The sequence below is a fragment of the Agelaius phoeniceus genome, chromosome Z (genome assembly GCF_051311805.1).
Source record: "Agelaius phoeniceus isolate bAgePho1 chromosome Z, bAgePho1.hap1, whole genome shotgun sequence".
Taxonomy (NCBI): Eukaryota; Metazoa; Chordata; class Aves; order Passeriformes; family Icteridae; genus Agelaius; species Agelaius phoeniceus.
In genome coordinates, this window is record NC_135303.1 from 21,038,317 (window position 1) to 21,062,589 (window position 24,273).

At 36.0% G+C, this 24,273-nt stretch overlaps 1 long non-coding RNA gene across 5 annotated transcripts in view; it reads right to left on the reverse strand.

Moving 5' to 3' along the window:
* Positions 1-24,273, reverse strand: part of LOC143692211 (uncharacterized) — a 112,836-nt gene that overhangs the window by 54,790 nt on the left and 33,773 nt on the right. For 4 of the 5 annotated variants that reach the window (XR_013180083.1, XR_013180082.1, XR_013180084.1 and 1 more), the window contains exons 2-3: positions 15,134-15,189; positions 14,032-14,131 (exon numbers count right to left, since the gene is read on the reverse strand). This is a non-coding gene — a long non-coding RNA (uncharacterized LOC143692211). Of the gene's footprint in view, positions 1-3,072; positions 5,419-14,031; positions 14,132-15,133; positions 15,190-24,273 lie in introns of those variants that run through there. The other variant, XR_013180085.1, reaches the window with a different exon arrangement.

Sequence of the window (24,273 nt, forward strand, 5' to 3'; positions counted from 1 at the left end):
TGAACAGTAAATAAGTTTTACTAAAAACATACATAATTAAAATTGTGTTCTCCCTTTTATGTGGTCTACAACATTTGTTCTGTTTAACCATATGAGAATAGAATAATTTCTCTTAAGATTGAAAGATTCATAGAATAATGATATTGCATGTTTTACTAGTGAATATTTGGAGGCATTTAGCAGTGTAAATAACAAAGATTTTGTTTTGCAAATTAATTAATTCTAAACAATATCCAGTAACACTGTTATTTGCAATGTAACAAGCAATTTAAATAGTTTTTTGTAAAAACCTAGTTTTCTCAAATTTTCTGTTGTATGCTATTGTGTGGTAAATATCCACTGATACTTTGAGGTCTCAGAATGCTTTGCACCTTCATTTACAAGTAACTTTACTAATCTTAACTGAAACCATGAATTTGAAGATCTAGCTGGCGTGCTGGCGAACTCAAAATACCAAGAAAAAAAATGCTCCTAATTAGTAACTAAGCAGTAATTTTTTAGACTATGTCTTAGTTAATTTCTCCACTAAAAATGTATCCAAACATCTATGACATACAACAGATCTGGAATGTAATTGCAGTTTGCCATAGCAGCAAATGTATCTCTCTGCGGTTAAAATAAAAATGAGAGGAAAATCTTGCTCAATTGTTCTATCAGGTGGGTAATCATTATTGAAGTAATTATACAGATCAAATTAATTTTCAGAAATTAGCCCAATTCATGAGATTGTTTTAGGGAATAGAACAATCACATATAAAATACCTACAGGAACAATTTTTCTCATTGCACATAAATAATCTGCATTAAGATAATGCACACCAGATATGCATTAAAAACCTGAAGCTTTAAAAAGTAGTACACTAGTAAAGTATTTGAATTTTAAAATATTTTGTTGAAATTCCTCCCAGCTCGCACTGTTCTCAGGAGAGTTCCAGGAAATATTAAAAATACTATTGAAATAAAAAGGATAAGATATTTGTCACTCATTTAAATTGATGTATGTTCCTGTCCCACAAATGTCATATTGGATAATCCTGAAAAATTACCATAAATATCCAGAACTATGCATATTTATGATGGTATTTTGCATAGCACTAGTAGCAATTTGCATGGGAGGACTGTGAATGGAAGCGGATGGGTGAAAACTGAACAGTCAAGAGGACAAAATTTATTACCAGCATCCTACAAACTGTCTCAGCAACACTTTTGTTTTGCTTATTTTACAAAACCAAAGCAATTTGCCTTGCACCACTCCTGTGATGTTTTCAATTTGCTGGCAGTTTAGCGCTCCATACTTAGCCAGAAAAATTTAGCCTACATAAGTTTCTGAGGGATACACATGTTAATTAGAAACATCTTTTCCTATTACTGAACAGCTGTAAAGAAATCCAAGAATGAGAAATCGGAGGTGTGCTTTTTCAAAATTTCCTTATTTTTTGGAGGCAGAAGGGTTGCATTTCCAGCAAATGTTCACCTGACCCAGGTGAGTCCATCACAGATTCAAGTGCATCCTCATATCTGCACCTCAGATGAGGCCCAGAAAATATTCAAGAAATCTCTTAAAAAGTCTGAGAGAGACAGAAAGTTTTTCCTGCCTCTGGTTTAATAGCATTTTATATTAAAATGGAGAGCAGAATTAACCAGAGACTCTAGAAGTAATTATTAGCAGTGTTTGACCACCACAAATGCTTGGGCAAACAGTGATTCCTCTTTCCACCAGTTCACTAATAGGAACAACAACTGGCATTGTCCTCCACTTCATTGAGTGCCTTTGGAGAAGGAGTTGGTTGCTGGTGGGAAACTGACAGTCAGACCCCATTCCAGAGTATCCTCTCCCAACCCCGCTGCAGCAGATGCCAGCTTCTGGTATCAGGGGTGCCAGCTGCATGGGAAGAAGCCAAACCTGTCATACCATGTTCTCATCAATACTTCAGTGTTTGGGGCAGAACTGCTATTAGAGCCTAACAAGGAAACAAACCCTAAAGTAAAGATTAGGCCTCTTTAACACTTGTGATTCCACCAGAGAGGGACCACTGCACTTGATGCTTCATTTGTAGAGGGCTGTTGTTGTTGTTGTTTATTGGGTTTTTTACAGGCAGGAGCACAACATGAGCAAGGTGGTGTTTTATGTGGCTTTTTTAGACAGCATACCATGACCATATAGCCCAGCAAATTGCAGTTCTCTACAATTGCATTCGCAGCAACTCTGTCAACATCCACAGTGCTCAAACCTATGCTTTCAAAACACTGATATTGTTGATACTGCACAGCTTCCATCCAAAGTTCTCCTTCACACTCTACTAATATGATTGCATGCTTTTGGATGAACAATTGTGTGCATCTTTTCGTGTTTCTAAACTCAATTTACCCTTCAGGATCAATATGAACACATAGTGGCCACAAGTTACTCCTCGACCAGTTTCCAAATCTTCTCCCTGAATTATGCTTCTTTACAAGCTACTCCACTGATCTACCACTGCTTCTTTTGGGGCCAAATGCTGCTCACCATGAGAACAGAAATCAGAAAGTAGTGATGAGTTAGACTTAGTCTTGTGGGTCCCTTCCAACTCAGGACATTCCATGATTCTAGTTCTCCAGTTCCATTTAATCCCGTGTTCAAAGCAAGGTGACCTAATCATGGTCCCAACACAAGAACCTTTTGCATATCCTATTTGTTGTGGAGCCAATGGAAGTTCTGTGTTTGCAGTTTGATGAGTTAAAGCCCTGGTCTGCAACTGTGTAAACTACACTGTCTGCAGGGATTAAACGATGGAAATATGTGTAATATGGCTTGTGAAAGCCTCCTCAGCAAAGACTCAGTTTAGAGACAAGTTGAGGAGAAAACACCCTGAAATAAGTGTTCCCTCTAAAAGGATCCAACAACCCCTTTCTGCCAACAGGAAACGAATACCAGTGAATGAAAGTGAAAAAAAAAACAAATAAACAGCTGTTTATTGACAATTTGCCCACATGGTACAGGAAAAAGGCAAAGAAATGCTAGATATTGAAATGTCAGACCCTAACTCCCCCCCCACCCCGACCCTGGAACAAAACCCAAAAACGCGAGGAAAAGAAAAAAACAACAGCAGCTTGCCACATAGTGGGTAGAAAATGGCATGGACATTCAGGAAGAAAAACCAAACAAAAAACAAATATGAGATCCAAATAGCAGTTCAGGCAAACAGATGTGAACCTGGTGACTCTAGTGTCGTTCCCCTCTTCACAGCAGAGGAAGCAGGTGGGCTTTGTGTGCTTTCTCTCAGTGGCTGGGCTTTTTCTGAGGTGTGGAGCCAAAAAAGAGCAGCCCCTTGCCTTTCCCACCAGTTCCAACTGAACCCCTCTCCTGCCAGTAATCCTCTTTAATCTTAGACCAAAACCAAACCATCCAGTTCACTTTGAAAAAGATGCCAAAGGATTGTTGCTGCAGCCTCTCCAAGGACATGGAAGGATAAGAAAGCTCCTTGCCTGAACTAACAAAAAAGCCAAGCTAGCCAAGCAAAATAAAACCAGATTGCACGGCACCCTGGATGCCATGGGAATGAGGCGTCAAAAAAAAAAAAGACATGCTAGAATGCCAAGGCTTCCCACTCTCCCAGACCCACCCTAGAATACAGCAACCTGTACTGGACATAAAGCAGAGGATTAGGAAATAGAGTACCATCATAAAATGACCACAAGACAGAAAGAAAATGAAAAGAGTCCTTTTTTTCCTAAATCACATCTGAGTGTATTTTCCTTCCATAAATCAACTTTCTAAAGCATGGTGTTTTGGGGGTTTTACCCTTAGATGCTATATATAAATCCCTTTGCAATGGTGGGAGTGCTATAAACACATGCAAACATATGCATGTATGTATGTATTTAAATAAAAGTAGAGGACAGAACATGGCATATTTAAAGGCATAGGGCAACAAGAATACCCTTGGAGAGATCTGTCTGAAGATTGCAAGGTTGGTTCTTATTTTTAGTGATGGTCTTTTCAGTTTTAGCTCATTCTCTGGAGTAAAATATTTTTATTAAATACAGTTTTTTCATTGCTTATATAGTCTGTTCAAGATATCGTGCAAAGCTAAAGCTGTGAGAAAATCATTGATGGATGTTTAATTTGGATTCATTCCAAATCCACTGAGTATCATTGCAGCACAGTTTTTTTTTACAGCTCAGCCACCATCAATCTGGACTTCTGAAAAATCAGTATAAAAGTGTCAAAGGCCCAGTTTAAATACAGGCCAATATTAGGCTGCAGTTTATGCATCAGCACAGGGGAAGAGCAGGGAAACAGACACATTTTTTGACTTAAAATGTCTTCTCTGATGTCTAGAAAAATCTTAGCATATACTTGTCTAAAAATAGTTCTTTAAAAAAAAATAAATTAAAAAAAATTTTTTTTTTAATTTTTCATTTTGGTAAAAAGTAGATTAGGAAATTTTTTAAATTTCCATAAGAGAGAAAATGCCTGTATTTGATTACAACATCAACACACGAAAATGCGTGGATCTGGATGAATATTTGTACATATATAAAGAAAAATCAGATTTTGACAGCTGAAACTGAAACAATACTTCCACTCACCATCTCCAGCAACATAAGGTAGGATGAAAGCAACTGCAGTGGTGAGCCACCCAAAACTAACAGCAAATCAGAGCAAGTGAGTCAGTTCAAGTACACACTCTACCTGATGAATGAGCCAAAACCAACCCTAAATAGGTTTATTTTCCTATTTGAAATCTGTTGAAAGCTTCAGAGATGACTTTGAATGCCTATAGCTATTGCTTCCCTTCTGCATTAGAGGCTGGTGAACACCCATCAATGTCAATAAATGTTTGTTCATATCTTTAAGTGATTTGCTGTAGTTGTCTCTGCTCTTCTGTGTATGAATAGTCTTAGAAAGTAGTTTATTGGAGAAAACAATCACTAACAGAAAATTTTAAACAATTACTAAACACTCATGATGTGGAAATTATCATTCACAGCCATGAGCATTAAAAATTCCAAAATATTATTAGCCCAGCAAGAGAAAATCTTATGTTCCTTATATAACCAAATAGGGATATTGATTTAGAAATAATTATTTTAGATAAAAAGTATTAGTTATTTATTAAATAATAAAATATATCAAATCTGTCTTTGATATAAGTACCTCAAAGATAATGGAAGACAATTTGCAAAGATATTTGGTATGATGCTTCACCATAGCAACATACAGTTAATTGGGGAAATTTGTTTCATTTATTACCAATGCAGTCAGAGTACAACAATGGGAAAAAAACCAACAAATCTCAAAACGCCTTCTCTCCAATCTTACCCTCTTGCTACCATGGGAAGCTCATATATTTCTGCACCTGACAGTCTTCAAGGAAACTCTTCAGAACTTCATGCCTATGAAGACAATTGCTCTCCCTGTCTTGTGGGCTTGTCCTGGAGATGGGTATGGAAAGGCAAGGTATGAATAGGTTACTTTTAGGTCTGTTTTCCTCATCTCTAGTTTATTTTCAAAATTGTCAGCTGGGATGTGATGACTCATAACCATGCTTTCTTCAGAAATCTTCCACAGCTGATTTCTGTCAGCTTCATAAGTATCTAATGGATGAAAAGCACCCTGTTGACATTGCTCCCAGGAGTTTAGACTTTCTATACTTGCAGCTTTATCATCCTGAACAGTGTATTTGTGTGAAACAGCACCATTGCAAAAGACTATGTAAGTTAACTATTTCACATTTGAGTGTGAGTTGACCTTTGAATCTCTTTCAATGAAGCCCACTCCTGCAAGATCTATCCATAACACTTGACTTTGATCTTATTTCTCCTACATAGGAAAAGTGTCTAGAGTGAGATCTTGAAGGGATTCTAGGTAACTCACATTAAAGTTCTGTAAAACCAGTGGTTTACAGGATATCCTTCATACTATGTCTCCTCAGTGAGACACCAGGGTGACTGACTCGGGTCATGTTGATGGCCGCCTCTTGGTGAGGGCTCATGGTGGGCAGCCAACAGGAAGGTATGACCATGTTCACAGGGTTTTTGGATGAGGGAAGAGACAAGAATGTTGACTCCATGTTCAGAAGGCTTGAGTTATTATTTTATGAGATATATATATTGCATTATAACTATACTAAAAAGAAAAGCAAGAAAAAGTTCCTCAGAAGCTAGCTAAGCTAAGAATAGAAAAGAAAAGAATGATAACAAAGGCAGCTCTCTCGGACTCTGTCCGAGATAGGTCGGTCCTTGATTGGCCATTAATTATAAACATCCAAGATGGGCCAATCACAGATGGACCTGTTGCATTCCATAGCAGCAAATAACCATTGTTTACATTCTGTCTCTGAGGCCTCTTAGCTTCTCAGAAGGAAAAATCCTAAAGAAAGGATTTTTAGTGAAAAGATGTCTGCGCCAGGAAGGAATTCCTATCTTCTGCAGAGGAAGATGTTGCATAGACTGCCTGTTCAGTGTGGTGATTTCTGTGCCAACCACACACATAGCAAGACAGAAGCTAGCATAATAGTATGCATGAGATGACAAAGTCGTTTAGATTCCTTAAAATATCATTTATAGTTACTATTGCCTGATAAGGTTTGGTTTGCGAAAGACAGCACACAGAACATTGGTATGAGTGTGTGTGCAGAACTCACTGACAGTTTGGTAGTTTGAGTGATGCTTTGACAATTCCCCATATGCATATTCCCAGACTGTATCTGTAAGCTTTTCTAGAAAGTCTCCCGTAAAAAACGTGCCATGAAAACCATAAACAGCTGCTATTTCAATATATGAAAGATGACCGGACTACACAGCAGAAGAAACAATCAGAACAAAATAATTGTAACAATTAAAAGCACTATGTATCTCACTATTTTGCTTAAAAATGTGTATTTTAAGCAAAATAGTGACATAGAAACAAAGCTGCATGAATTAATTTTGGCAGCTATCAGAAAGGCATGGACAATTCTTAGAGGTAATATTTCCTCTCTTATATTGTGGAGCTATTATATTTTTGCTGCATCATGTTGATCAGATGTAACCAAATTTACCACTGGAAATGCTCTTTAACAAGGTAATGAGGACAGCATCATGTTCCTTAAGAATGATGTGAGAACACCCTCCTTTGAGAAAGAAAATACCTTTTTGCATTCTCGTTTCAATGGGAAGGTGATGATGGTGGTATTGTAACAATTGAGCACTACTAAAATCTTGTTTAGAAAAAAAATTAATGATATTGTATTTGAATAGTTCCACTATTTTCACCAAATTTTAGAAATTAACAAAATGGTTAACCTCCCATGTAGGAATCTTTCAGCAGGGAAGGTACTTAATATTACAGAATCACAAGATGAAGTTCAAGCTTCATCAAAATTATTCCTTCCCTTTTACACTCTAGAATTCTACTGAAGGAAAAGACTTTTTCTTTTTTAAAAGAATTCATGCTTCCTGCAAGGTGGGCCCAGCTGTGTTCTGGCAGCAGCCAGAGGGACATTTTTTCCCTTTCAAGGGGACAACTTTAAGGACTTTATCACCTACTTCTGGACAGCAACCAAAAAACTTATTCTGAAACCTTCCCTCTCACTGGCAGATCCATGAAATCAGTGGAAATCTGGATGAATCACACTGAAATTTCCATAACACAAACTGAACAAACTGCTGCAAGTATAAGAACAACCAGAAAGTAATAACATAGTAAGGGGATAGAGTCTCCCTATTTTCAGATGCAAGGCAAACAGAAATCTTTGGAATTGAAACCTGGCTGTCCATGTTGAGCCATATCAGTCAAATTAGGCAGTTTACAATATTACTTTATCAAGCTACATATATAGTTAGGCATATAGCAGATATCTCACTTGTCGTAAAAAAACAAGAAATAAAATAAAATAAAATTTTAATAGTAGTATTTTATTTTAATAATAAAATAAACATTCTTAATTGTTACATGCCACTAATGTGTTTGCCTAAAATGTTGTCAGCCAAAAAATTAAAAGTGAAAGACTTTTGGAGGCAGTTTAGACATTGACTTCTTATTTTCTCAAGCAATAATAAATCTGTATTTATTTTATCAGCAAGACCTTAGATCGGATTTAATGTTGAATTATATTGAAAAATCAAATGTTAATACTGGATAGAGGGAAAACTTTAAAAATTGAAAATGTTCACTCTGTATATAGGTTTGCTTTGTCACCATGCTGCACTCTATATCAGAACAAAGGCTAAATGCATAATAAAGTTATGCAAATGAGGTGAAATCAGCAAAAGTATGGTGGAGGAGGGGATGATTTAAACCATGGTCATAAGTGTAACAACAAAGCAGTAGAGAATTGAAGTGTTTAGTGCCAGCTCATTTCAGTTTATTTTTCTGTCACATTTTTGAATGGGTGGACTGAAAGACCAGAAATGAAAAGATCTCTTTCTGGACCAGAAGGATTGACAGTATTCTTTAACGGACTGTCCAGATATGTCTCTCTGACCCACAGCTATTTACTTATTTGCTTTTGTTTTTTTTTAAATAGAATCAGCATGGTAATAGCTAGCAGCAGTAATAGAGGAGAGAGAACCCCTGCTCTGTGCTTTGGTGAGAGTGTTTTTTTACAGCCGTGCTACACTGCCTAGATGTCAGCTCCCAGTTTCAGACATGATGGAAGCTCCAAGTACAGCTATGAGCTCAGAGTACAAATATGAATTACAAATTCATATATCTTACTTCACTGCCTTCCTTCCCCTCTTCCAGTTAATGTAATCTAAAAATATCCTCCATTCTAAATTGCTTTACTGCATCCTCATTTGTATCCTGAAGACGATCCAGGATAAAACCCAATGGATTTCCACATGGGATTTAGACTTGACATTTTTTATTTAGTTCACAAACCTCTCAAATCTTCTAAGATAAATAAAGCTGGTTTAGTGGCAGTAGTAAGTAAATATCTTTGTTATATTCCTTACAAATTTATCTTATGTGATAACCAGGCAGATTCTTGCCATCAAAATATTGTATTTTGCTCCTTGGCAATTCAAAAGAAGTATCTATCAACATCTATAATGTTCCAGTTGAAAAAGCCTCTGTTTAATTCCAGAAGTTTACTTGCCATAAATAAAATTCTTAATTATGGTTTTAGAGGGAAATTAAAACAATATTGAAGAGATATATAACAAAGATTTTACATATTTCTATCTTTATGTAGGGAGAGGCAATTTTCCACCAGCTCTATGCATCAATTAGTGTTTCCCAAGCAGCATGAAAGATAGAAGTAACTCCTAAATGTGAGTGTGCAGGTAGTGAATTTATAACAGAAAAACTCTCTGATTTTTGTCACCTAATAACTTCATAAAGTATTTTGGTGATGCTTAGCACTCCTGTCTTAATAGCTGGTAGGGATAAAAACACATAATCCAATAGTTTAAGAAAATTTAAAGAAACCAGACTGTTAGGTTGCATGTGGGGAGGGGTGAGGGGCAAGTAGGCAGAGATACTTGTCCCCAGACATTCATGTGGCACTGAGGGTTTTATTTCGCCAGCCTGCCCTTTATAAAGACTTTTGAAAGACACAGTCTGGATTTTCTCATTGGTCTGAACTCCACGCCCCCTCAAGATCTGGCCAGTGAAATGCTTGCAGCTTCATAAGAGATCTGGTTGGGAGAAGTCCCTGTCAGTGAATCCTGGGGTTTGGTGTATGATATCCGGTAACACCAGATCTTCATTTTTATTGAGAGATAGTACAATGCTTTGACATCTTACTAATTTAAAGTAACACATTACAGTTTTTACCAATGCTGCTCTCCAAAAGGCTCTCCCAGGAACTATGATGCCAATACCTTCTGTTACCTGTTTAGTGGCTTTTCAGGATCAGGGCATTAGCAGGCATATCCACTTAAATGTGGATTCCAAATCTTCGTTTTTTTCTAAACAGCTCCTGAAACTTAGCTTGGTCTGAAGAGTGAGAACAGAGGACAAACACCAGCTCAGTCTCTGTGCTGCTCCTACAAGAGCTAGTGTATGCTAACAGGAAAAAAAATATGCCCTGAGAGCACACAGAGACAGCCTTAGTGTTTTCCTATTATGTTTTATTCAATAACTTTGTGATGAAATAGATTATCCAGAAGCCATGCCTTGATATTAATTTTGGCCCTGGGTCTGTAAGACACTAAATGTTTTTGCAGGATTCTTTCTTGACTGTACAGAGGTCTCTGGGCATAGAACCTTTGTGAACAGGGAGGAGATGGTGGTAAACCTTGGTCACTCCTTCTGTGGCTGATAAAAGCATATTGTCTCCATTATGCTCAGAAGAATTCTTCTCTGTTTATATAAAGCCGTGTTTCTCAGTATGATTTTCCCTTCACAGCAGCCAACAAATACCCACTTTGCAAATAAAATTTTCATAGGATTATGATTCTTGTAGAACTGCAGGGCTACCAAGCCCACCCCAACTCCAGATGCAGAACCCAGCAGCCCACCTACCCTAAATTCCACTCATGCATATCTTGGAGGCAAAATATATGTGATACGTCTCCAAGCACTGCCCATATACAGGAAAGTGTCTGACCACAGTTATTGGTTACTCTGTTGGCTCAAATGAATGCACCCTATGCTACAGCTTTGAGGGTCCTACCATCAACCTCTGCTAACTAACTAAGAAAAACACTATCTGACAGTATCATAATGGTTTCAAAGGAAGCTTTCATTCTTACTCTGCTAAACGTTCAAAAACTCAACTGCACAATTCTCTTCTAGTGAAACTTTAAGACAGAACTCACAAACTGACAGTTTTCCAGGATTCTAATGCAAGAGGGGGTTGTCTTTTTATTTTTGCCATATATGCTCCACTGCCTTACACACTTTTTCTGTAAAATGGTGGCAAAACAACTAAGATGTAGACCCTGGAAGAAGAGGAAGACTATCACTTTTTGTGCTGATCAGTTAATTAAAACTGAAGAGCATCTATAATACAAACAGTAGGTAAAGAGATGTTTGGGTTTGCTGCTGACATTTATTTTGCCACCCGCTCTCATCCCAGTTACTGAAATATTGCCCTTTCTGAGTAGGATAGCCCATTTTATGACACAGTTTAATAAAACAAAAAAACAAAAAGCTTCCCCTCTCCCCCCTCAAAAAAACCCCCAAAATCAAAAACCATCTAAAAACCTCAAAGCATAAAATCATCAAGTGATGGGTCATAGTGGTGGTTGTGGCAGGAGAGTGGAAGATGCTGTTGACAGAGCTTTGCTCAGGACCCTTACTTTCAGAAAAAAAAAAAAAAAAGAAGAAAAAAAAAAAAAAGAAGTCACCTTATTTAGAGCATGTTCAACTCTCCAAACATATCAAATTGACCACCAGGCTCTGGCCTATCAGACGTAAAGCTAGAGGAGATGCCAAAACAAAGGAGTTACATAAATAAAGCTGGCCTGGATGCAGCCTGCCTAAATTCTACCTAAATCCTTCTGCCTGCCCTTATAATTGGCTGCCTCTATTTCTTATCTCCACAGAGAAAGTCAGAACTATTCCCCTTCACTAGGAATGGACAGTTTCTAGATTAGGACACTCAGTCTTGCTCAACTTGCAAAGTTGATTTGCCTCATTGCCTTATTCATGATTGCTTCATTCATGAATCTCACAAATTCAAGATTCATCAGGACATAGAGGCAAAAAGTAGAGCAGCTAATGCTGCCACTGTACAAGTTTTATGATTTCTAAAAAGTAAAAAACCCCTGTTTCTATTATACAAAAATGATCTATTTTTTCAGAATATGAAATATGTACAGACACCACATCAACTACACCCACCTTACTGATCCAAGTCAGCTGAGCTGAACATAAAATTTGTCCCATTCAAACCCTTTTCCAGGGGGAAGGCACCTTGATGCTATTGGCTAGCTTGGTGAGTCTTTGCTGTATCCTTAAAAACTAGGATGTACCCACACTAGAATTTACACTGAAATCTCAAAGCTTTCTTGAAGAAATGGTTGCATAGAATAGCAAGGTAATATGTTTTCCTGTGTTCAGCTTAAATCAGGTTCTTAAATTAATTATTAAGTATACCTTGAGTTGAAGTATTTTCTATTCTCTCTTTCCAAGAGTCTTAATTGTTATGGAATACTGTTTTTCACCTTCTTCTAGATAACCTACCTTTTCTGTTGTCTTTTGTCCCTTTTTACTGGGGAAGATCATCCACCTGAGGTACATATATTTAAAATAAGACTGAGGTGAGCAACGACAGCAAACTCAGTCTGAGATCTTATGGATGGCTTCACAGATAGGAAGTAGCACTAAAATCCTGAAGAGATTAAGCATTTTGTTGAACTTCATATTAATAAAATATTTCTTAAATTAGATGCTACTTGTATTATAGAATAATGTACATTTTAATAAAGACTTTCAACAGCATAAGCATTTCATTCTTCTAGAATTAGGGACCACTAGAAATTACAGAGGCATTTGCATATATACCAATCTGAATACATACCAAATTTTGTGCATGCTTTCTCTTAAAGAGAACTGTATATATATAAATATATGTATTGTTACATATTTTAACTTATCAACAGATGTGCAATTGAGAGAGTTATTAGGAAGTGCAGAAACTTTTGTCTTTAAGAAATGTTTCGATGCCTATAAATCTTCCTAGTACATAAGACATTTATTATCTTTGAATTAACTTCTGTAAACATGAGTTTTGACAACTGAGAGGAATTACTGACATTGACAGACTTGTGAAAAACATTTTTGTTCACACTTTTTCCTAATATCAGTTTCGTCCTTTGTCTTACATATTTTTGGAGTGAGGATTTTGATATTAAGAACCTAGATTTTCAACCCCCTGTTTACAGACTTCTCATTGAAATCAGGTCACACCTTTGGAGTAAATGGAATTTCTGAACATGAAGCATATTGTTTGCAATGGGTTTAGCATTTTAATTTGTTTTCTGATAGTAACTTGAACACCCTGATTTTTTGGGGGGTGAAGGGTTTTCAGGTTGCATAATGCCAGTAATGTTGGCAAGTTATTCCTCCTCCCAGCAAAGGTGGCAGAAGCACAATATACGTATAGCATAATTAAATAATTGAACATAATTAAACAATAATTAAACATAATTAAAATGGTACCAATTTTGTCTTGCTGAAATTATTAGGAGAGGCAGTATTTTATTTTACACTACAGAGATCTTGACAAACAGTGTTGATCATTTACTTTTTTCAACACAAAAAATTTTTTAAATCCTCACAAGAGAGAAACAATTAATGAAAGACATTTCATAATAATTGATATCTTTCTAAGGCCAGACTACTATCCATAATGAAAATGCCATACATAACTTATGTAACCTTGATGAAACAGAATGAGACAGATGTACCTCCAGGTATAGACCAGGGCATATTTTCTGCTGCTTTCTAGCTAATACCATTTAAAGAAAACATTTTTAAAAAATCATTCCATAGGAAAAAAATTCATTTTCATGCATATCACTTGGCAAATTGTACTTGTCTTGTCTTATTTATGTGTGTAATCCTAATGTGGCTGATTTTTGACATAATTTTATGTCAGGTCCACCCTGACAGAAAAGAATTGTTACCAAAACCTGTTCTGGTGAAGAGTTAAAGAAAGCAGAATTTGTGAATTTTCTATCAGAAGGCTTAGTAGCAATATGCTACATATTTTACTGCCCACACTATCATTTTAAATTGTCTGATTTTCTCATAGTGAAATTTCTGGGGTTTTAAAGGCTCTACAAATTAACCAAAAGCGACACCACTCCTGTGTTTGCCATTATGCTGAGTATTGTTAGGTAAATAACTAGTTAGTTAACCTCCAAGAAGGTACTTCATTATGGCAGAAGTCTGGGCTATCATTGTTAATAAAACCTGGACCTAGGAATTACCTAGAAAAGCTTTTGGCTTCACCAACCAAATATACCTCAGAAGAGACTGATGTCCTCAGGTTTACCCATTCCGACTGTTTCCTTTGGCTCCAGGCATGGGGAACCTTTTCAGCAGTTGACATTGTCAATGCACAGACGGACATAAATCACTTCAGATTTCTTGCCTTTCAACAGTATTACCTCAGTTTGGTAGAGGAGATCTCATGCTGGTCTCATTCCAGGAATAATTTCAAAGATATCTCAGCCATTCTCCTCAAGAAGATGGGTCAATAGCCATGCTCTGAAACACAGAATTTTTAAGAACATTAGAAAAATGTTTGCTATGATGCTTAGTCATTTTTTAAAATTTAAATCAAACTTTAAATGTCAAAAGCTCCTTTCTTTGATTCTATGTGCAATACACTGATGCAGATGTGGTGCTCCTCTACCAAGAGATGAATCACGAATTTTAGAGGTAGAATGACACACAAATGCTTACACAGAGGTGTTTCTGATATTTTGCTTTGACATTCTTGTCTTAATAAATTTATTTGTACTAGAGTAAAAGGGCAAATGAAATAGAAATATGCAGTCCCTAAGAAAATGAAAAGCACTTGAAACCTAGTTTTAACCCGAATTCTGATAATATCTTGTACTTTACCTATAAATGAACTCTACCTCTGTGTATACCTCTATTGATGTGAAAGGGGAATAAAAACATAATTTGCAGTTTGCCAAGGTGACTGTGAGGATTTTTACCCAAAGCAGCTATTCTGTTTTAAGGCATTACATGATAGGTATCACTCTTAGTGGAGGTTCATGCAGTAAATCTCTTTTAGAAAAATATTTGCTAGACAAAAATATCAGCCTAGAGAATGAGCAATACATAAGATAATTTTGCAGGAGTGAGCAGTATCTGTTTAACTTAGTGGGGTATTTTTTGTACTTAGCTTGCTACCATTTTACCAGCTGAAGTTCCAAACTAATTGAATCTAACAAAAAAGACCAGACTAAACTCTTTTTCAAGGGCAAAAATACAAGCAACCTGGACTGAACCTGTCCCATTTTGTCTCAAATACAACTTGAGCTTGGCTTTCCTTTGTTGTTTCCATAGCCCAAGAATAGGTGATAGGTTGCAGACTGTTTCAGGCCAGTATCTTGTCTCATTGCCTCCTCACCAGAAAGCATCACGTATAGGTTGATGGCTGACTCTCACTTTCTGGCAGCCAGGACAGAGCAGGTTGTGCCACACAGTATTTAGATACTTAGTGAGGATGGAGCTAAAGATCTACACAAGTCTTACCTGTCTTTAGCACTAGGCCAAATATATCAGCAATCTTGCAAGCAGCCCTTGAGGAACTGCGGAAAAGAGATGGAGGCTTTGATTAAGGAGTGTGGGAACACAACTTCCATTAGCAAGTCTATCTGATGGCACCAAAACTCCCGAGTTAGCTGTGTGCATCCCGTGCACATAAAACAGTAGTGCTTCAAGACATACTCCAAAGCAGATGAGATAAATAAAAGAAGAAATCAGACTACTGGAATGTTAGCTGCATGCTGTGGCTAAGTGTTGAATATTGGAAAGCATACCACAGAGATGTAAGCATACAAGGAAATTTAGTGTTATGAAGTACTATTTTTAGAGTGCACACTAACCTAAATGATATGAGAGAGCACATATTTTCCATAATTTATTAGGTAAAATTATAAGAACATTAATCTTACATACGAATATTGCCTTAACATAATAATTGTGTGCTTTGCATGTCTGGGTAAAAAATAAACTTCTGATAGAAGGAGTGCTGAATTATTTTATGCCTGTGATTAGCACAAGTTGTTATTCTGAAGCTGCAACAAAGTTCAGACAGTCAAAAGAGAAATGGAAAGACATAATTTATAATTTAAATGCAGTGCCATTCATAACCTCAAGATATTAAATGAAACTGTGAAAAACATCTTTTTTCAAATTTCAAAGATACGTAAACATATTATAGGCAAGGACATTCACTGCCTGTATCCTCCAGATACTGTCATTCTCTGAAGCGAATACATTGTGCATTTTAAAATATGTAATAACATGAAATACAACAGCACATTTTTGCAGAAAATATTTCCCAAAAGTGCTTTGCTAATCATGTTAGAAACATACTAGTTGCTGGCTTTTGTTTCTTTTCTTTAAAAAGTTAATCATATCCAAAGGCCGCATTATGTAGTTAGGTACTGCTAATCATTCACCTTATCAATTTGACTATGTCAAATTAAAGGTTCTTATGATTTAGCTGTCTTTCAGGTTGTGTCAGGTTGCAATGCAAGATGTGCTTGCAGAACAACCTTAAGAATAATGTATTGTACATCTCTGATGTAGCTGTTTCATAAGGTCAACTTCCTCATTTATGTTCATTGGTATGACTAATGCATGTAGAGTTAGGCATGTGCATTCAGCCCTGAGCCAGCAAATATTAGCACAGTGGCAGGGAAGTGAATCTATGCAGAAGTCCCCTGTATTCAGTATGGGGATACAGAAACCTGCCACAGTTGGAAACAAGGTGTTTACAGGACAGGAACCTTTGAAATAAATTAAAACATAAAGCAGTTCAACTCTGCTTTCATAACAACCCATTAAACATACACACAAAAAACCTGTTTACTTCATTTCCTAGTAATGTAATTTCAAATAGCATCAAAAGACTATGTTGAGAAAAAGAAGGACCATTCAAAAGAATTATGTCTAACTCACTTTTTAAAAAAAGAAATACAGGATAAATTGCTAATATGGTATTCTCTTTGTTGTGTTTATCCTCAGATGATTTCTACAACTGTGTCATTCTAGATAAAGCACTTTCCTTTTGTGAGGACTGCAGTCCTCACAAACATGTTCCAGTAGCTTACTCCTGAAAATAAGTTACTATCTCATTGGAGTAACTGCTTCTTCAGCAAGAGTTGCAATAGGGTTACACTTGAGTAAGGGCTGTCTATAGTGAAGAAATTTTCTATGTGCATGAAAAACCTTCCAAGAAGAATGTAGCAAGCAAGACCTCAGTACTGCAATATTGCATTTAGTGTTATGCATATGAGCCATCTAAATACCCTACAGGGGACCCTTGAGTGCATAAAAACTTGAAAAATTGAAAGTGACCTTTTTTTGATGCACAAGAAAAACAGAATTTTATTTTTTTCAATGTTATTGCTGTTGTAGGTTTCTTCCTACATATATATATACACACACATTAATTTGGTATATGCTAGGTTCCAAAACACTACAATTTCTCTCTCATGAAGGAGAAACACAAAGACTTATTTCACTTACTAACAGCATTTAAGGAATTGCTAATTTTTATACCATGCATATGTTATTCTCCTGCTATATGAACTGAATGAGGAAAGTTAAGTTTCTAGAGATTTTTCCATATAGTATGAGAATTTATTGAAAAGTTAAGCTCTTGTTACAACTTCAAACTTCTGAAAACACAGTGGTCAAGTCAGTATTTTCCCACACACAGTCAGGCTTTATAAACTAAGTGTTTCTAAAACTCCTTGACTAAATATGAGAACAATTTTTAGAAATTGATAAAGGTCACACAAAAAAGGCTTTCTTTCATTAACAATTTTAGCTGCAAGTGCCACCTTACAGAGCCTGGTGAGACAGAAATTATAAACAAGCTTGAACAGCAACTATTCAAAATGCTAGATTGTAATTTTTAAGACTGATTTTTTAAAAAAATCAATAAAGGTAATATTTTCCAGTCCAAAGGAAACAGCTTTCCCATTTCAGTGGAGGCATCAAATGTGCCCTCACCAGGCTGCTTAACAATCGTCATTCCATTACCAGCAGGTTGAAGAGTTACATTACTCATATCCTCATCTCCTGGGCAAAGGCCCCATATCCTCCAGTATGTCAGCACCCTGCTGCTGCTGCAGACCCTGAGCCTCCTTCAGAGGTTATTCTTGCTCTGACAGCAGCCTCAGGCCCTTGCTGAGCACCCCTTCTCCTGCTCACATCCTAACTGCCTTGCAACAGCCCAGCTTCCAGTAAGCCCTGTTACCCAGGAGATCTGGCTATCACCACACATCTTCTATCACTCCAAGTCAGAACAGCTCTCCTTGAACTCCATGGATTGGTGTATCCTTGATTTCTCCTCCTTTTGTGCTGAAGCACCACTTAATCCTCTCACAAGCTTATTAATTATACCCTCCCTCCCTTACCCCCCTCTCCCCAGGTGTGATTTCAGGCACTCTGCTGAGCTCACCATTTCCAGGTGATGCTGACAGGTGTTAGTGATGCAGCAATTAGTCCACACCACTATCATGGTGTGGCAGCTTCTGTGTGAGGAAATGGCTTCCTGGCTTAAAAGCACTAGACTTTTACAAGCAAAAGAATGCCTTCCAGCAATTTAATTGAGTTATTGATGCTGACTCTTGTTTTAAATATTTTTGTTCTTCCTCCCAAATTCTGCATCAAAACATCCCTCTTTTTCATTCCATCTTTCCAAAATGTGTTTTCAAGATGACACTGCAAAAACTCCTGTAAGCAATCCCCTCAATCACCTGTGCCATTTTCTGAGGCTTCACTTGCCTGCTTACTCTGAAAACACAAGAAGAAAAAACACCTGAAAATAAACTCCTGGTAAGATGACTGATTTTACTTTTTTTGCTATAATCTCAATTGTAACATAAACAGCAAAATGACACTAGGCATAGATAATTTCTAAAATGAAAATAACCCAAGCATTCATATATTAATACTTGAAAATCAGATTTCTACAAGCTCTGTGTTTTTCCATTTATTTCAGCAGCAGAAATAAGTGCTTATCATCTCTGGAAAAATGGGTCGCATTGGACAAGAACTCTAAAGCAAGATTTTCCATGAAATTTGGCAGGGTGAAAAAACCCCAAACCCAAGCTCTGCTATCTTTGTTTTCCCACAGAACATCATTAAATCCCAGGCTTTAGAAGTACTACATCTCTTCTGTGTAGAATGAAAGATACCAAAATTCTCATTAATTGTGTGTCTGCTACTGCATGGCAGCTGTAGCAAAATATTGCAAAGTTGCAAATAACAGTAAAATGAAAGACTCTGTGGGAAATGTTTATAATATACGCAGAAGGTTGTGTAAAAGCACAGATTGTACCAAGGAAATCAGAATAAAAAGTTGTAAGGACTAGGCTGGGAAAAGTGCTGTTTAGTGATACGACAATGTGTACTTATCTGCAGTCAAGCAGAGTACTCATATTTCACAAACTCAGTGAAGCTGGGCCATGTCAGTGACTATGATAAGAGATAGGTGATACCAGTGGTAGTTTTTATGCATCAGCAGCTGGCTGAATAAGTGGGCATTAAATTAAACATTTAGGTGAGTAGTCAGTTGCACAACTTTGATAGAAATTGTTCAGAGCAAATGTCTTTGTTCAGAACAAAATCCAAATCCTAGCACTCAGCTGGTTAAAAACCTCCAAACATAATAATGAATTGTATGAAAGTCACCATCATGTATGAACACCCATAATATTCAGAGTTTTTCCTAGTCATCTGGTACTTAATGAATTCTAAGCTTAAAATTAAAATTTTAATTTCATGGCAATATATTCTAAGTCAGATTTTCCCAGCACAGGGTCCACTGAAGTGTAGGCATGGATTTTGCAATTGTTCACAGGATCCCTCACATGACAAATCAGGCCCTATTCTGATTTGTTGTCTGGACTCAAAACAAAGCAAAACAAAAAAACTACAACAACAACAAAAAAATCAATGTTTAGATAAAGTGAAAGACTGGCTCTTTCTGTGGTGCAATGCAATAGTCTGGAGCAGAGCAGCATTAAACAATGAAATCATATGTGAAGGGTTAGAATTCTGGATTGACCCGTTTCCACAAGAAAGCAGTGATTGGAGATAGCCGAGCAGAAGGATCAGTAGGTGAAGAAACACAATCAAGAATGCATATGAAGAAAATCTGAATATATGATTGTTATCTGGCAGTTGGTAGATGTGTGGGACGAAGTGTACACACAGGTTCTTCTCTCTTTGTGGTTATGATTCTCACTTTTCAAATAAATAGTGTCAATAAATAAAGGGATAAAACTTCACCTCAATTAAGAGTTTGTAGAAATACAGTGAGGTAACTAAGAATGACAGCAAGAAAGTTACTCTGCTGCATACACAAGGATATCATTGCACCTAAAAAGAAGTTCAGAGAAGAAAGTTTTGATATAAATTTTCTGTATCTCCAAGAATAGAGAAATATAAGTAATAAAGGCATTAAGTTGCATGATCATGATTTTACCAAGGTCACTTTCATGTAATCATAATTTTGTTGGAGGCTGATTTATGAGTGGGCAGATGTCAAATCACAAGTTTTTTAAAATAAATATGTTAAAGAATACTTTGATTTCATTTCAAATAAATTACAGAGTTGTATATTTTTTCATATTTATTTCAAGGGTAAGGACACAGGAGAATTCTGTTGTACAAATAAAGACTGTAGAACAAAAAGGAGCAAAGGACTCCTCTTAGTTTTTAAATTATTTCTTAATTTAATGAAGCCCAAGCTATATTTGATGTTGGAGTATGAAGCCTATGGAAAATTGCAGATTTTTTTCTCTACTGGAATTTCAGGATCCAATACTACAACTGTTTTACTACTTGTCAGGTTATTTTCATTAAATAGAAGTATCTGACTGAAATGAAGAAAAATCAAATGTAAGATAAACAAAGTGAATTCTCTTATACTGTTGAAAAGTTTCCTGGGGCAGTAGTGGGCTCCTGTTCTTTTCAAGATAAAACATTTTAAGGAACAATCCCTCAGTGGCATAGAAAGGTGACCTATTAGGTCTTCACTATGTTTTATTTCTGTGGAACTGAACCGATTTAAAGCAATAGATTCAAAGCATTAAGAAGTCACAAATCCTAGTTTAGGGCAAAAACCTTATTCCATCAATGTTTGTGTGATCTGTGAAAATGCGGGTAAGTAAGTCTTTGCTACCATGACAGAAATGGAAGTACCATTTCTGTACCATTAGCAAAAATGCTAATGTTGGTGCTTTTACAAATATGTGTTAATGCAGATGTCCTAGTGCAGAGCAAACTATATATCTGTTTTAAAGACTCCTACTTTCATGAAACAAGAAGCATGAAATTTCATTAAATAATTTAGGTAACATAACAAGAAAGTAAGGCAATACCACCATACAACACAAATGTTGAATTAGAATATGAAGAATCCATGTGAAAGTACAGTCAAATGCCTGAGAATTATCCACTGCACTAACTTATCTGGGCATAGTACTGTTTTACAGAAAATTGCTGTGAAGGAGCCACAATGGAAACTTATCTATTCATTACTGATTTTTTTTTCATTTTGACTACTTTCTGTATAATTTTGACAACTAGTTTATCACAGAATACTATGAAAAAATATTTTTAAAACATCATTATGCTAAAAACCCCAATTAGAATAGTCATTCCTGTGATACAATATGAAGCAACAAAGAAATCTTGGTGTGAAGTCCAGCCAACTAAGTTAATATCATCCCTGGATCTGTAGGTTTACAACCAGAATCCTCAAAGAGAAAAGTGCAACGTGCAACAAGCAATACTGCTGTGCTGCATTTCATTACGGTCATTGTTCTGATCTATGAAAAGGAGGTTGCACTCTTCCTTCCACCTTCCAAAAGTAAAACCCTACAGTACTGTAGGAGCAAAGAAGTGGTTACATAGAACAATTATCACCCTGTTCTTCAGTGTTAGGTTTTTATTTTGATAACATTCTACCTAAGAATATTGTAAGAAATGTCAATTGTAAAAAATGTCAAAGCTCTTTTGGCCCCATGCATGCTCTTAAGGTGACAAGGGTAGAAGTAGAGAAGGGTTTTTAACAATATTGAGGGCTAAAGATTGGAAACAGTGCAAGAGCCTGATTGTAATTATGGCCAGAAACCCTCACAATGGCACATCACATGTACTATTCATCCTGCTCTGCACTTTCGTAATGTTGCTTACACATCTATTTCAAAAAATACCACAAAGAAATTTTCAGGGGTCTTCCTTGAAAGTGGGTGCAGCTGCCTTCCCAATGTAACACTGTTCTTTCTATGTATCTGAAAACAGTATCTGAAAATCTGTATTTAATGGGACAAGTTTAGGTCTTTTCCACAATCACTGCATTCCATTTTCAACTCCTTCCCTTAATTAGATGTTTGCAGATAACATTTCAACACACACCTGATTTGCTATATTTGATTTTGCATGCATTAATCTTTCCCCTCATTCATCATATGTTTATGTACCTCATAGTACTATAGGAGTTGGAGATACAGTCACTTAAAACAGAGGTCTAGATTACATGTTTGTTTCTAACATAGTGATTTTCTTATTGCTATTATCTTCACTGAAGATATTATTCATGCTCCCAGTACATCTCTATAATAATAGTCTCTGTATTGCAAAATTAATTGCAAAATTAATTGCAAAATTATTACAGAAACATGCTGTTTCTGCATTCCTTTATTGTTAGAATCTGATATTTTTATTTCAGAATGTGTAACTAAGTCTTTAAAATGCATTTTTAAGAAGAAATGCCTAATCCCTATGCATATAGCAAAAATAAAGGCCAAAACCTGAACAAGAGCAGTGGAAAGATGGTAAATTATATATTCTAGAGCAACATTATTTTTCTCTCTCCATCTCTTACCATGTGAGTTATAATGCTTCACAGTAACATCTCGCCTTAAAGAAAAATTATATAGCAACCTAAAAGGTTTTTGAGTGATACTGAGGCTGACTTGGCCTTTGTGGATAAACACATTTTAGAAACTCTTCCTGAGCCTTTTGACACTGACCAAACACTGTTTCTCAACATTCTAAACAAAATGGAATTTGGCATTTTGGTCAAGAAAGGGTAGTATGAATGTGGGTAATACAAGGTTAACAGATTTTTTTTCCTTTTAAATTTTAAGTACTTTTAATTTCACTTTTTTTTCCCTCTATTCTGTGAAAAAGGGAAAAGGTAGAAAATTAAATACTTAGCATCTCAGCAAACCATTGGTGTGACACCAAACCTGAGCAGGACCTTGGGACAGCTAGACAAGGATTTAGTTCATCTAATGGCTGTGATTTCTGTTTATGGACACTTTGTATTTGACTGTGTGTTGTGTCAATAGTCTGAGATCCTCAACAGACACTTTCATTAATTTTAATTTTTTTTTTATTTAGCACACAATGCAGATAACCCAAATTTCAAAAAAAATTACTTCTTAATCAAGGGGAAACATATAGTAACAAGAAAAATGCTTCCTGGGTCTTAAAAGGACCCAGTTTATTCTGAGACATGACTTCATAATTTAAATTTAATTAAGAAAGATCAATAAATGACATCCTAAAAACAGTGCTCACATGACAATAATGTCTTATTTATGTGTATATTTGTACATAAACAGACTTGATTAAGAAAACTTAAGTATACATATCTTTTTGCAGAAACTGGACTGAGTAGAGCTGAAATTATTTAATCCATCTTTAAAATCTCCCATTAAAACTACTATTCTGTGTTTCAGTATGCATATGCACACATCAATGTGATTCTTGAGATAGTTTATACTCTGCAGTATTTAAATTCACCTTGCCTTTTACTGCTTCTATGATGGTTAAGCATACATAAGATGCACTGTAATTTTGGTCCTGTGATTCTTGTCACAATGGATAAAAGTCTTTAAATAATGATTCCAGCAATATCCATTTCCCACTCACATAAAAAAAAGAGCAGGTTTTTCTCTTATTTATGCCAATTTGTTTTTTAAGGTACTAAACCAATTTAGAAGAGTTGGCTGGAGTGACAGATAACCATATAACCACACAGCACAGAGTTACTTCACTGACTTAGGAGAAAGATCATTCATCATACTTGAATGATAAGTGTAGGAATGTCAAAGGGTGTAGGAAAAAAGAGGAAGAAGAGGTCTCTGAGACTTGGGAAGAGGAAACAAAATGCATATTGGAAATCATAAAGAAAAACTATATGAAAATCCGACAGAAAAGAAACCAGAATAATAAAAGAAAATGCATGCAAAAGACTTGCAGGAGTCTTCCTCTGTCTCAAAAGAGGGTTGATAAAATTTTGCAGAAAAGGGCTACAAATGCAGAGCTTACATCAGATTTTACAGAAGAAGGGGCTTTATGCTTTTACAGTAGTCTTACAGATAAAAAGAAAGCTTAATTTTTAAATTCCAGTAGAGTATTTGATCTAATAAATAGCCTTATCAAAGAAAGAATAGCTTGAAAGTACCTTAAGGAACCTTGTATAAATCATATTTTCTGAGATTTAACAAACCATAGTGCTAATCTTATAAAATTATTGATGTATAAAATATCAAATTTAAGATATCTCCAGTTTATAGATCTGAAAGATCATCTTGGTTTATGTTCTATATAAGAATACAATTTCTCTGAGGTTT